We start from the raw sequence: 14,615 nt of genomic DNA, 5'->3' as shown, positions 1-14,615 counted from the left end.
GAGTAAAGAGAGGGAGACTTAAGTGACTCACAAAACAAACCAAGAGACAGAAGTGAAAGATACACGAAGCATAGGCAAAATCACCCCAGAAAAGCCTAACAGTAAGTGTCAAAATATTGAACCCATGTCTGGACTTAGTAGCTCAAAGCATCAGCTACAGAAGAGAGGCTTAAAATGAGCAGCCCTGGAAGTGGAAACCTTGAAGAAGCATTGCTGCTTCAGTGGAAAAATCAGATAGAGAAGTGGTTGTGGCCTTGAAGATGTTGCCATGAAGAACCAAAAGGAAATAAGAGAGAAAATTAAAGAATGAAATTAGAACACTCCTTAATACCATACACAAAAATAAACTCAAAATGGATTAAAGACCTAAATGTAAGACCGGACACTATATAAAACTCTTAGAGGAAAACATAGGAAGAACACACTTTGACATAAACTGCAGCAAGATCTTTTGTGACCCACCTCCTAGAGTAATGAAAATAAAAACAAATGGGACCTAATGAAACTTAAAAGCTTTTATAAAACAAAGGAAACCATAAACAAGACAAAATGCCCTCAGAATGGCAGAAAATATTTGCAAACAAAGCAACAGACAAAGGATTAATCTCCAAAACATACAAACAGCTCATGGAGCTCAATATCAAAAAAACAAACAACCCAATTAAAAAATAGGCAGAAGACCTAAATAGACATTTCACCAAAGAAGACATACAGATGGCCAAGAGGCACATGAAAAGCTGCTCAACATCACTAATTATTAGAGAAATGCAAATCAAAACTACAATGAGGTATCACCTCACACCAGTCAGAATGGGCATCATCAGAAAATCTACAAACAATAAATGCTAGAGAGGGTGTGGAGGAAAGGGAACTCTTTTGCACTGTGGGTGGGAATGTAAATTGATACAGCCATTGTGGAGAACAGTATGGATGGTCCTTAAAAAACTAGAAATAGAACTACCATATCACCCAGCAATCTTACTACTGGACATATATCCTGAGAAAACCATAATTCAAAAGGACACATGTACCCCAATGTTCATTGCAGCACTATTTACAATAGCCAGGACATGGAAACAACCTAAATGCCCAATTACAGATGAATGGATAAAGAAGATGTGGTACATATATACAATGGAATATTACTTAGCCTAAAAAGGAATGAAAGTGAGTCATTTGTAGAGATGCGGGTGGACATAGAGTCTGTCATACAGACAGAAGTAAGCCAGAAAAAGAAAAACAAATATCGTATATTAAGAAATATATGTGGGATCTACAAAGATGGTACAGATGAACCTACTTGCAGGGCAGGAATAGAGACATAGACGTAGAGAATGGACATGTGGACACAGTGGGGGAAGGGGAGGGTGGGACGAATTGGGAGATTAGGATTGTCATATATACACTACCATGCATGAGATAGATAGCTAGTGGGAACATGCTATAAAGCACAGGAAGCTCAGCGACGACTTAGATGGGCAGGATGGCGGGGGCGTGGGAGGGAGGTCCAAGAGGGAGGGGATACACATCTAGCTGATTCACTTCATTGTACAGCAGAAACTAATACAACATTGTAAAGCAATTATACTCCAATAAAAACAAAAACAACAACGAAAGAGAAGCATGATGTTTAGGAGATATAATGGCTCACAAGGACTGATAGCATCTCTTCCTAACCCTGTGTTCAATGACATCCCATTATTAGCTTGAAATCCACCATGGAGGCAGTATACATACCACAGAAAGTAGCAAATGCTACAAATCAGGCTCCTGATGCCCCTGGAGATCTGGTTGTTAAACACTTATCAGCAAGCTGTTGAACCAATCAATCCCCTTTCTCCACCACCACCACCACGACAACAGCCAACAACATCATCCATTAAAGAAATTGCACTTCAATAAACTGGCGTAAGAAGGCACTCCAGGAGCCCTGCCCACAAAACGCCTAGAAATTGAAAAAAGTCAAGCTGATTTCTTAAGGAACAATTGTAACAAGAAAACAAAGTTAAGCTGATGAAAATCCACCCCCAAAACCATTCACAAAGCAGAAGAAAACTTAACACAACCCTGCAAACTGAATTAAGTATCCCAAAGCAAATATGTGGAGATAGATTTTTTTTTAATCCTAGAAATCATAAATTTAAAAAAACTAAGAATATAAATGGATGCAAAATAGGAAGAAATGCAATATGAATTGATTAAACTTAAGAAACATATTGAGAAAAAGACTCAGTTCCCTCAGAAATTAAGAATAAATTACAAATCCCAATGGAGAATATATTTCAATGAAACTTTAACAAGTGGTGCTGAAGAAAGCTAGACAACCAACCAAGAGAATTAAAGTGAGACAAATAAGTTAAAAGGGTCCAAGAGAAAGTGGCTGAAATGAAAGGCAGACAAAAAAGGTCCAGCACATGAACAATTGTAGCTCCTGAAGGAGCAAACAAAATACTGGAATGGAACACTAGCATTTAAATGTATATAACTTCCTGGAAATAAAAGAAAAATTCAGTCTATATATAGAACAGCTTACTGTGTAACTATGAAAGTTGACATGAGACAATGATTTCCAAGACATATCCTAGTAAAACTATTAGACTTTAGGACAAAGGAAAGAAATTCTTAGAGTCTCCAGGCAAAAAGATCCAGTTACTCACAGGAAAAAAATCAGGCATGGCATCAGCTTCTCCTGAGCCCCACACAAATGAAGACAATAGTGAAGCAGCATGTTCATGAAACTCAAGGAAAGTGCTAGTCAAGAATTTTATATCCATCTGAGCTATCCAAACCATGGAATACTTGATACATGGGAGAATATACTAGAGAATGAACTTCATTCAACTGAGTGATAATAGAAGAAACTTCAGCAAAATAACCAATGGTGAGTCCTTCAAGTAGTTAATTATAGAGCTAGGAGTAAAAAAAAGGGAGGGAACATGAGTGGCAAGCATATAAAAATTGTATTTTCTGATAAAGTAGAAATAATGCGACTAAAAAAATGGAGGAGAAAGGACAAAGATAGGGGAAAGCAGAATAAGATCCCTGCCTGTTATAATAACTGGGAGTCAAACGATACCATTGAAGGGTCAGATAATAAGAGGTTAAGTAGGAAAAAAGGAGTTAGAGGAACTATCAAATATATAAATACAAAAGTAATAACTAGAACAAAAAAATTCTTAAATACCAAAAGAAATTTTAAAATGAATATAGATGATATTCTAAATAGGGAAAGAACCACAGTAAATACAATATAATATACACTGTAATTATAACATAAAATGGTATGATGAAATTGAGACCAAACATATGTCATATTGTTAATATGAATAGCTCTAACTTGTCTATATATTATGACAAGATCTTCAAATTGGATTATATAGCACCACCAACTCTTTGATGTGATCAAAAGACACACCTAAAGCATAATGATTCAAAGAGTAAAAATAAAGAGACGGACAAAGACTTACCAGGCTAATGGAAACAATAAGAATTCAAGGATTGTTCTTGTGATATAAGACAAAGTGGAATTTAAGCCAAAAATCATTAAACAAGATAAACACTTATTAAAATTAAAACTATAATTCACAAAGGACTGGAACCTGTTTTGGAAGGGAAAATGCTATAAAGAAAATTATTGGCCTAATTGTCAAAACTGCAATATGGACTGTAGTTTAGATAAAAATGTCATAGCAAAGTCGTATTTCTTGAGTAAGAGAACGGCCTTGTTCTTAGGAAATATACATAGAATTATTAAGATGTAAAGATACATGATATATGCAACTTGTAAATGGCTAAAAAAAGTAGTGAGTCTGGGTAGAGGGTAAATGGGAGAGCTTCATATTATCCTTGCAACTTTTTTGTTAAATTTGAAATTACTTTTTTAAGAAAGCAAATTGTAGGCATTTGTTAAGACTCATCAAATGAGGTCCACTTTAAATTTGTGCATTTTACCTTAAACATTCCACAAATCACAAAGGAATGTTGAACTCTAATTAATAGATATATGCTAAAGTGTTTAAGAGTGATGTAAGCAATTTAAAACCTCTTAAAAAATAAGACGACTCGATGGACAGGTAAGAGCAATGTATAGATGGTTACGAATGAAAAAAGCAAATATAGCAGACGGAGGGCATATGAGTATTAATTGTATGATTATCGCAGCTTTTTCTGTGTGTTTGAAAGTTTTCATAGTAAAATGGGAGAAAAAAAGGTAAATCAGTAGTTTGATGCCATGTAGACTCTATAAATAACTAGAGAGGACTGACTAGATTTTCCACCTTCCAGCACTTTCTCTTTTTACTCGGCCTCCTTTAGAATCTAACATCCGGTCCAGTCACATAAAGTCTTGGAAACACAGGGAACCACTACCTGTGTCTTACTTGAGTCCTAATGCTCTATTGGATGGGCAAGTTTGTTCACGAATCGAACCGGCCCTCACAAATCTAACTCCGATTTCCTTTTTCTTTAACTTGGAATAAACTAGGCCAAGGCCCCCTCATACATTGAATTTACTTCCTTTAAAACATACTTTGAATTTGCTTCCTTTGTGGGTACACAGGCATCACACACACACACACACACACGTACATGCACACACACACACACACACCTGTCTTCGCTGGGTGAGGCAGAGCCAGTTCCCACTGCTGTGGAAGTCTGGTTCTGGTTTATTTTTTAGGGTAAGAAAAAGGCCATTAAAATTCTCTCTGACGGTTGAGTCAGTCCTTGTTGGGGGAGGGGAGGGACAGAACCAAGGGAAGAAATTTCCTGGTAAGCAAAGCCCCACTTAAAAATTTTCCCTTTCTTTTTTTTGTTTCTCCTTTTTTCCCTCTTGAAGCGGCTCTCTCTGGAGTCAAAGCATTTTACAAAAACAAACCACTCCAAAGCTTTCAAGTCCAGGGAAAGCTCAAGCAAAGTTAATTAACATGAAGGTTCTCACAAAAGTTAATTAACATGAAGGGACTCACAAAAGCTGTCTGTTGGCATCTGCTCGCCTCCCATGTGCAGTGGTTCCTTTGTCTGATGGCAGACTCTAGCCCAGCCCTGCCGGCCTTGCAGCATCTCCCAGGGCCCAGGCTTCCTTCATTTCTCCCAAAGCACGTCTGCATCCTCCTCAAAGTTACACGACGTTCTAGGAGGCTCTTTGCTTCCATGATGAATCGTGGCTGCTTTAAGAAATCCCCGAAGAAAGCTGGTTTTAAAAATGCTAGTTTGAAAAGGAAAAAGAGGAAAGAAGGATAGGGAGAGAGGGAAAGAGGAGGGAAAGCAAATGAGAAAGGAAGATTAAAAAAAAGTCCTTGTAACAGAGAGATGATTTTTTGTAGACCTATTAAAGAATACAGATACACGCAAAATATAAATCACTCAAAGAAATAATAATATAATGAAATAAATAACATAATAAGTAATGAATAATGCAACATATTAAGTAATAATATGTAAATATCAAATAATATTACATTAATATTGATACATAATATTGAATACCATTTGCATGAACACTATAATGAAAATGTACACCCTCTCGGTCTTTGCCTCTGTTCTTTTTTTTTTAAATATAAAAACTCATTAAAATAATTTTATTTCTTTTTTGTGCCTTTACCTGAATGGTTATATTTTCTATAATGAAAATATATTATTTTTTTGCATAAGGACATTTCAATAAAGGTTATTAAAAGATTTAAAGTCTTGGGTTTCATTTCTTTTCCATTTTATTTTTAAAAATTATCTTCATTTTACATATGGTTTTCAGATTGCTGTAATTCAGCTTTTTTTTTTTAAAACATCTTTGGGGTTTTTTTTGGTTTTATATATTTTATTTTAATTATAAAATAGGTTGACATTCTAATAAGTTTTCTGAAAGTTGTAAAACATTTTGCTTAAACATTTTCTAAAGGTAACTAAAAGTATAAACCCAGACAACTTTAAACTCTTAAAACCAAGTACCAGTGTTGATTGCAGGGTTCTCATTTCAGAAGCATCTTATGCATGACAGGGGTGTACAGTCATATAAATCTGTGTTTTTATTGTTGTTCTTTTTGGGAGCCTGTATGTAGGCTACATTTTTTTTTTTTTTTTTTTTTTTTTACAGTGGTTTAGCTCACAGTACATTCTGTCCACAAAATACTGTTCAAATTACTGTTGAAGGTGTGTCTGGCCTTATCTGTTTAGTGCTACCCAGAGTATATAAAATCAGAATGAATTTAATATTTCCTAGTAAATTCTTAGGTGCCTTCTTTTTTTTTTTTAAACATCTTTATTGGAGTATAATTGCTTTACAATGGTGTGTTAGTTTCTGCTTTATAACAAAGTGAATCAGTTATACATATATCCCCATATCCCCTCCCTTTTGTGTCTCCCTCCCACCCTCCCTATCCCACTCCTTTAGGTGGTCACAAAGCACCGAGCTCAGCTGATCTCCCTGTGCTATGCTGCTTCTTCCCCCTAGCTATCTATTTTACGTTTGGTAATGTATATATGTCCATGCCACCCTCTCACTTTGTCCTAGCTTACCCTTCCCCCTCCCGTGTCCTCAAGTCCATTCTCTATGTCTGAATCTTTATTCCTGTCCAGCCCCTAGGTTCTTCAGAACCTTTTTTTTTTTTGTAGCTTCCACATACATGTGTTAGCATACGGTATTTGTTTTTCTCTTTCTGACTCACTTCACTCTGTATGACAGACTCTAGCTCCAACCACCTCACTACAAATAACTCAGCTTTGTTTTCTTTTCCATTGTATATATGTGTCACTTCTTTTTCCAGTCATCTGTTGATGGACACTTAGGTTGCTTCCATGTCCTGGCTGTTGTAAAGAGAGCTGCAGTGAACACTGGTACATGACTCTTTTTGAATTATGAGTATATGCTCAGTAGTGGGATTGCTGGGTCATATGGTAGCTCTATTTTTAGTTTTTTAAGGAGCCTCCACGCTGTTCTCCATAGTGGCTGTATCAATTTACATTTCCACCAACAGTACAAGAGGGTTCACTTTTCTCCACACCCTCTCCAGCATTTATTGTTTGTAGATTTTCTGATGATGGCCATTCTGAAGGGTGTGAGGTGATACCTCATTGTGGTTTTGATTTGCATTTCTCTAATGATTAGTGATGTTGAGCATCCTTTCATGTGTTTATTGGCAATCTGTATATCTTCTTTAGAGAAATGTCTATTTAGGTCTTCTGCCCATTTTTGGATTGGGTTGTTTGTTTTTTAGATATTGAGCTGCATGAGATGCCTGTATATTTTGGAGATTAATCCTTTGTCAGTTGCTTCGTTTGCAAATTTTTTCTCCCATTCTGAGGGCTGTCTTTTCGTCTTGTTTATGGTTTCCTTTGCTGTTCAAAAGCTTTTAAGCTTCATTAGGTCCCATTTGTTTATTTTTATTACTCTAGGATGTGGGTCAAAAAAGATCTTGCTGCAATTTACGTCAAAAAGTGTTCTTCCTATGTTTTCCTCTAAGAGTTTTATAGTGTCTGGCCTTACATTTAGGTCTTTAATCCATTTTGAGTTTATTTTTGTGTATGGTGTTAGGGAGTGTTCTAATTTCATTCTTTTACATGTAGCTGTCCAGTTTTCCCAGCACCACTTATTGAAGAGGCTGTCTTTTCTCCATTGTAGATTCTTGCCTCCTTTATCAAAGATAAGGTGACCATTTTTCATCCATGTTCATCAGTGATATTGGCCTGTAGTTTTCTTTCTTTATGACATCTTTGTCTGGTATTGATATCAGGGTGATGGTGGTCTCATAGAATGAGTTTGGGAGTGTTCCTCCCTCTGCTATATTTTGGAAGAGTTTGAGAAGGATAGGTGTTAGCTCTTCTCTAAATGTTTGATAGAATTCACCTGTGAAGCCATCTGGTCCTGGGCTTTTTTTTTGTTGGAAGATTTTTTAGTCACAGTTTCAATTTCAGTGCTTGTGATTGGTCTATTTATATTTTCTATTCCTTCCTGGTTCAGTCTCAGAAGGTTGTGCTTTTCCAAGAATTTGTCCATTTCTTCCAGGTTGTCCCTTTTATTGGCATATAGTTGCTTGTAGTAATCTCTCATGATCCTTTGTATTTCTGCAGTGTCAGTTGTTACTTCTCCTTTTCATTTCTAATTCTGTTGATTTGAGTCTTCTCTCTTTTTTTCTTGATGAGTCTGGCTAATGGTTTTTCAATTTTGTTTATCATCTTCTCAAAGAATCAGTTTTTAGCTTTATTGATCTCTGCTATTTTTTCCTTCATTTCTTTTTCATTTATTTCTGACCTGATCTTTATGATTTCTTTCCATCTGCTAACTTTGGGGTTTTTTTGTTCTTCTTTCTCTAATTGCTTTAGGTATAAGGTAGGTTGTTTATCTGAGATATTTCTTGTTTCTTGAGGTAAGATTGTACTGCTATAAACTTCCCTCTTAGAACTGCTTTTGCTGCATCCCATAGGTTTTGGGTTGTCGTGTTTTCATTGTGGTTTGTTTCTAGGTACTTTTTGATTTCCTCTTTGATTTCTTCAGTGATCTCTTGGTTATTTAGTAGTGTACTGTTTAGCTTCCATGTGTTTCTACTTTTTACAGTTTTTTTTCCTGTAATTGATACTTAGTCTCATAGCATGGTGGTCGGAAAAGATACTTGATACAATTTCAATTTTCTTAAATTTATCAGGGCTTGATTTGTCACGCAAGATATGGTCTATCCTGGAGAATGTTCCATGAGCACTTGAGAAGAAAGTGTATTCTGTTGTTTTTGGATGGAATGTCCTATAAATATCAGTTAAGTCCATCTTGTTTAATGTGTCATTTAAAGCTTGTGTTTCCTTACTTATTTTCATTTTGGATGATCTGTCCATTGGTGAAAGTGGGGCATTAAAGTCCCCTACTATTATTGTGTTACCATCGATTTCCCCTTTATGGCTGTTAGCATTTGCCTTATGTATTGAGGTGCTCCTATGTTGGGTATATAAATATTTACCATGGTTATGTCTTCTTCTTGGGTTGATCCCTTGATCATTATGTAGTGTCCTTCTTTGTCTCTTGTAATAGTCTTTATTTTAAAGTCTATTTTGTCTGATATGAGAATTGCTACTCCAGCTTTCTTTTGATTTCCGTTTGCATGGAATATATTTTTCCATCTGCTCATTTTCAGTCTGTATGTTTCCCTAGGTCTGAAGTGGGTCTCTTGTAGACAGCACATATAGAGGTCTTGTTTTTGTATCCATTCGGCCAGTCTGTGTCTTTTGGTTGGAGCATTTAATCCATTCACGTTTAAGGTAATTATCGATATGTATGTTCCTATGACCATTTTCTTAATTGTTTTGGGTTTGTTTTTGTAGGTCTTTTCCTTCTCTTGTGTTTCCTGCCTAGAGTAGTTCCTTTAGCATTTGTTGTAAAGTTGGTTTGGTGGTCCTGAATTCTCTTAACTTTTGCTTGTCTGTAAAGGTTTTAATTTCTCCATCGTATCTGAATGAGATCCTTACTGGGTAGAGTAATCTTGGTGGTAGGTTTTTCCCTTTCATCACTTTAAATGTCCTGCCACTCCCTCCTGGCTTGTAGAGTTTCTGCTGAAAGATCAGCTGTTAACTTTACATACAAGGGGATTCCCTCGTATGTTATTTATTGTTTTCCCTTGTTGCTTTTAATATTTTTTCTTTGTATTTAATTTTTGATAGTTTGATTAATATGTGTCTTGTTTGCCTCTGTTCTTATACAAAGATAGCCTTTTTTTTTTCAGAAACAGGATTATAATATACCTACTTTTGGTAACCTGTTTTTTAATTGATGAATAGATTGTGAACTTTTTCAATGTCAGTAAACATTGGTCTCTGCAGACCCTCAAGGATTTTTCTGATTTCCAGATAATCAAATTGTCCCAAATAAATATGTATATAGGTTTTGCTATGTCACTTATCAGGCCTCTTATATATACGCATATAGTCAAATATAGAGTGTGTGTGGTATATATTGAACAAATCACATGAAGAAAGGTTATGTCTCTTAAGGGCTTACTGTGGGGATTCTTCCTTAGAAAGAAGTGTACACTTGTTTAGATTTATAAGATTTTGAAGTTATGTATCATTCACCTAGAACTTTGATACTGGGAATGTTTGCAAAGAATGATGATTTGATTCCCTTTAGAGACTTTATAATACCTATTTCCAAGTTCCTAATGGTTATGAAAGAGTCATACTGACCATGTGTAAATCTTTCTTCATTCAGGAACTGCCCAAGTGGACGGTCATGGTCCTTTGACGCTTTGTGCTGCTGCATTGTTGTCCCTGCCCAGGTGTGTTCACTGGGATTTATTTAGGAATTTTGACATGTGGGACTGATGTAACTAAGACCCAAAGGCTGAGGAAGGCTTGATTCCCATTGCAGATATCTCCTATTATCATTGCCAGAAGTCTGTTTTGTTTTTCCAAATACTTTTTATAATTCCAAGCGTCACTAAGACCCCTGGGTTTACACCAGTTACCCCAGTAACTGCTCTGCTAGCTTCCATAAACAGAAGCATTTTGAAGTGACTGGCTCAGGAAGAAAAGAGGGCTGTACATACCACAGCCTTCCCAATGCCTGAGGTGATGTGGACAGGCTAGAAACAGGGTTGATTGCTTTTATTTTCTCCAGTATAGGCTATATCAGAAAAGTCTGCAGCTGATGACAACAATGGAAACTGTGGATATAATAGGTAAATGCAAAATTTAGAGACCAGAAATATTTCTAGACAAGCCCCAGACAGCAGTGAAAGACCATTCTGGATCTTGGGAGGAAGTGTGGGGTTTAAGAGCATGACCTGAGTTTGAATCCTGGCTTTGCTCCCCAGTGGCTGAAGGTGGTGGTGCATATAATGGCTGCATATTATGTGGTGGATTGGTGTCCTGCATCCATTCCAACCATAGTACATTTCAGAGGTGAAGAAATAAAAACACTTCCTAGACTCCCTTGCAGCTAGGGTAACCCTAACGGATGTGGTTTAGTCCCACCCATTAAGTGCAGTCAGAGAAAGCAGAAAGCAGAAGTGCATTTGGGGGCCATATTTGTGTTGTTTCTGGTGTTTCTCCTGGGAAGCATGGTTGTGGTGGTGTGGTTCAGAAGCTGCCAAGAACTTTCCAGTTTGACTGGTGGCTTCTTGATCTTAAAAGAGGCAGAAACCCCCTTGGTAGTATGTTTCTGTGGCATTGGCATTGCTCTTCAAAACAGCCCACAGCTTTTCTTCTCCAGCCTTCTCAATAATTCTGTTATTATTCTCAATCATTCATTACCTTGTAATAAATCTCTTTTTGCTTAAACCAGCAAAGAATGGATTCTGTTCTTTGTAATGGAGCCAACAGAGCTGCTTAACCTCTCTGCAATGGCTTCTGATGTGTCTCCTTGGCTAGGCTCAATTGCAGTCCCCAGCGTTCTCTTTCCAGTGTATTTCTGGTTAGGGTCATCCTCTTTCCAGACTTGGAGCATGGAAGGGAAGCAGTGGTCATTTTGTAGCATGCACACACCTTCTCCCAGGTGTTCAATCAAACACTAACATAGGTGCTGCTGTGAAGGAATTTTGCAGATGTGATTAAAATCCCTACTCAATCACCTTAAGTTCATTAAACTTAACTTCATTAAAAAGAAGATTATCATGGGTGGGCCTGGCCCAATCAGTTAGAAGGCCTTTAAAAGAAGGTACAGGCCTTCCTCAGCTTTAGAAGTTCTCTCCTGTGAACAAGCTTCAGCTCACGCCTGTGGGGTTCCAGGCTGCTCATGATCCTTTTCTCCTGTCTGCCCAAAGAAGGACCTTGGACTTGCTTAGCCAGCTCCACAATTGCATTTGTCAATTTCCTGTGATAAATCTATCTATCTGTCTATCATCCTCTGTCATCTCTTTTACTTCCTCTGCTTCTCTAGTTGAACCCTAACTGATACACTCTCTGAGCCTCAGTTTGTTTGACTGCATAATGAGACTTACTGTCTCACACTAGGCTTGCTCTCTAAGGGTTACCTAAGAGAGTGAATGTGAAGCACAGTACCTGACAAAGATGTAACTCTATTTTGCTCCCATCCGATCCTGGACATTCATTCATAGGGTGGCTATAGCTCTGCCAGGTATGTAATCTCAAAAAGCCCAGTCCTCTCTCCGCAGAAATATCAAAATGACTCTGCCAGTTCACAGTGATCCTTCCAGCCTCTGAATTTCTAGGTTTTGCTTACCTCTTCCTGAAGCTTAACCCCTATCTTCCTTTTAGTATCCTTTTATCATCTGATACACTACACTATGCAATAGTTGTTCCCTCCCTAGCTCCCACTAAGGTACACAAAAAGATTGGGGTATATACTGGTTAAATTGAATCCAACTGAGACATTTTTGTAAGCTGCATAATACTCTTTGCAAGCAAAATATGTGTGTTATTGGGATCAATGGACCCAACCTACTCTTCCTTTCCTCACCCCACCCCCAACAGGTGGTGATGGGAAAGGGTGGGGATATGGTTAAGTCCGTGGCTACTCTGAGAATGGAATGGGGCCTCCCTTTGGTACTGAAGAATTAGAATCTCAGAGGTTAGATCATTCCTTAGGATGGTCATTTGCTTGGTTTTATTATTACCACATATTTTCACATGGGAAACACTCACACTCATCCTGTGTATCTCTCTCCTCAAATGACTAAACATAGGGTTACCATGTGACCCAGCAATTCTACTCCTAGGTATATACCCAAGAGAAATGAAAAAATATGTCCACACAAAAACTGACCAATGATAAACAAAATGCAGTAGGGCCATACACTGGAATTTTATTTGACCATGAAAAGGAATGAAATACCGATACCTGCTACAACATGAATGAACCTTGAAACATTATGCTGAGTGAAAGAAACCAGTCGCAAAAGACCACATACTATATGATTCCATTCATCTGAAACATCTAAAACAGAGCAGAAGGTAGGTTAGTAGTTGCTTAGGGCTGGGGGAGGGGGAGGGGTGGATAAGGGAATGAAAGCTAAAGGATGATGAAAATGTTCTAAAACTGACTGTGGTGATGGTCGCATCACTGTGACTATACTAAAAACTATTGGATTGTACACTTTAAATGGGTGAACTGCATGATATGTGAATTATAGCCCAATAAAGCTATTAAAAGAAAAGGAATCCAGAAGGTGGAGATAAAATTTATTCAGCAAACACATGCTATGACTTTTATGTTTTAGTCAGCAAATACACATGCTTCAAGTACACCTGCCTCATGCCCAGATTCCAGATTTAAATGCTGTAATCTAAATGCTCATCAACTGATGGACCCCCACCCAACTCACTGGGCGTCACCTTTTTAAAGGGCCACATCCAGAAATGAATTAATATGAATTAAGAATGCAGAACACAGTAAGTCTTCACGGTCTGGCACAGAGTAAATAGCCTGTACGTATTTGTTATTATGACTGCTATCGTGGAATTTGCAACACTTCCCAGTTTATGCTACTTCTTCAACTGCTCATTCCTCCCTTTGTGGGTTCCTTTGCTTCCTCTGCTCCCCAAGTGGGGTGCTCCTCGGGCTCCGTCGTTTTCTATCTACACCCTCTCTCGCCAGGTGCCCGTCAACTATGGTTTCTATTCCAATGGTTCCCAGATTGACATCTTTCTGGACCTCTGGGAACATCTTTTCAAGTGTTTAAATGCTACCAGTTCAAAATTAAATCCATCCTCCCCCTGAGTCCACCTGCCCCTCCTCACTCCCTCATCTCACTTGCAGGCGTCCATGTCCTCACGGCGCTCACTCAGGCAGGAAACCTAGCTGCCATGCCTGCTAGGCTCCACCCGTGCCAAACTCAGCATCCTTTCCCCAGCTGCGGGAGTATCGGTGACTGACGTCTCGGCTCAGTCCCTCTTTGGGAGTTGCGCTTGATGGAAGAAAGACACCTGGCCCAAGATCGTGCCTTTTTCCTGACAGCAGCCTGCATCCGATGACTAGTCAATGTGAGAATGTCAAGCTCTGGCCTCCTTGCCATCATTTGAGCCATCATCTCGGCTCCCCACGGGACCAGCTGCATGACGGTCCAACTTCTCCCTCTGCTCAGTGCTGCTTCTTTCACTTTCCCATAGGTTTTGACCCCGTACACAAATCTCCTTCTCAGAGTCTGCTTCTCTTGGAATCCGACCTCCCGCACTGTCAATCACTTTTGACTTCCCCAATCTCTTCTCCTTTCAATGACAATCTAAAGCCTGTCGATGTCCTGTGAATCTGTGACTCCCATATCAAGTCCGATGCCATGGCTGAGTTTAGATCATTTGGAACAAAAAACCTGATTCCCGTTGGCCTGAGCACAAAAGCCGTTTCAGAATTGAAAATTTCAGTCATAGATGTAGCTTTAGGTACAGCTTGATCCAGGTTTGAAATGATGTAACCAGTCTTGACTTCACCTTCTTTCTTCCTTGGCTCTGCCTTCTGCTCTACTGACTCCTTTCTAAGAAAAACTCTCGGGCTTCCCTGGTGGCGCAGTGGTTTAGAGTCCGCCTGCCGATGCAGGGGACACGGGTTCGTGCCCCGGTCCGGGAGGATCCCACATGCCGCAGAGCGGCTAGGCCCGTGATCCATGGCCGCTGAGCCTGCGCGTCCGGAGCCTGTGCTCCGCAGCGGGAGAGGCCACAGCAGTGAGAGGCCTGCGTGCCGCAAA

This window comes from Orcinus orca, chromosome 6, assembly GCF_937001465.1.
Source record: "Orcinus orca chromosome 6, mOrcOrc1.1, whole genome shotgun sequence".
Lineage (NCBI taxonomy): Eukaryota > Metazoa > Chordata > Mammalia > Artiodactyla > Delphinidae > Orcinus > Orcinus orca.
This window is presented reverse-complemented; position numbering follows the sequence as displayed.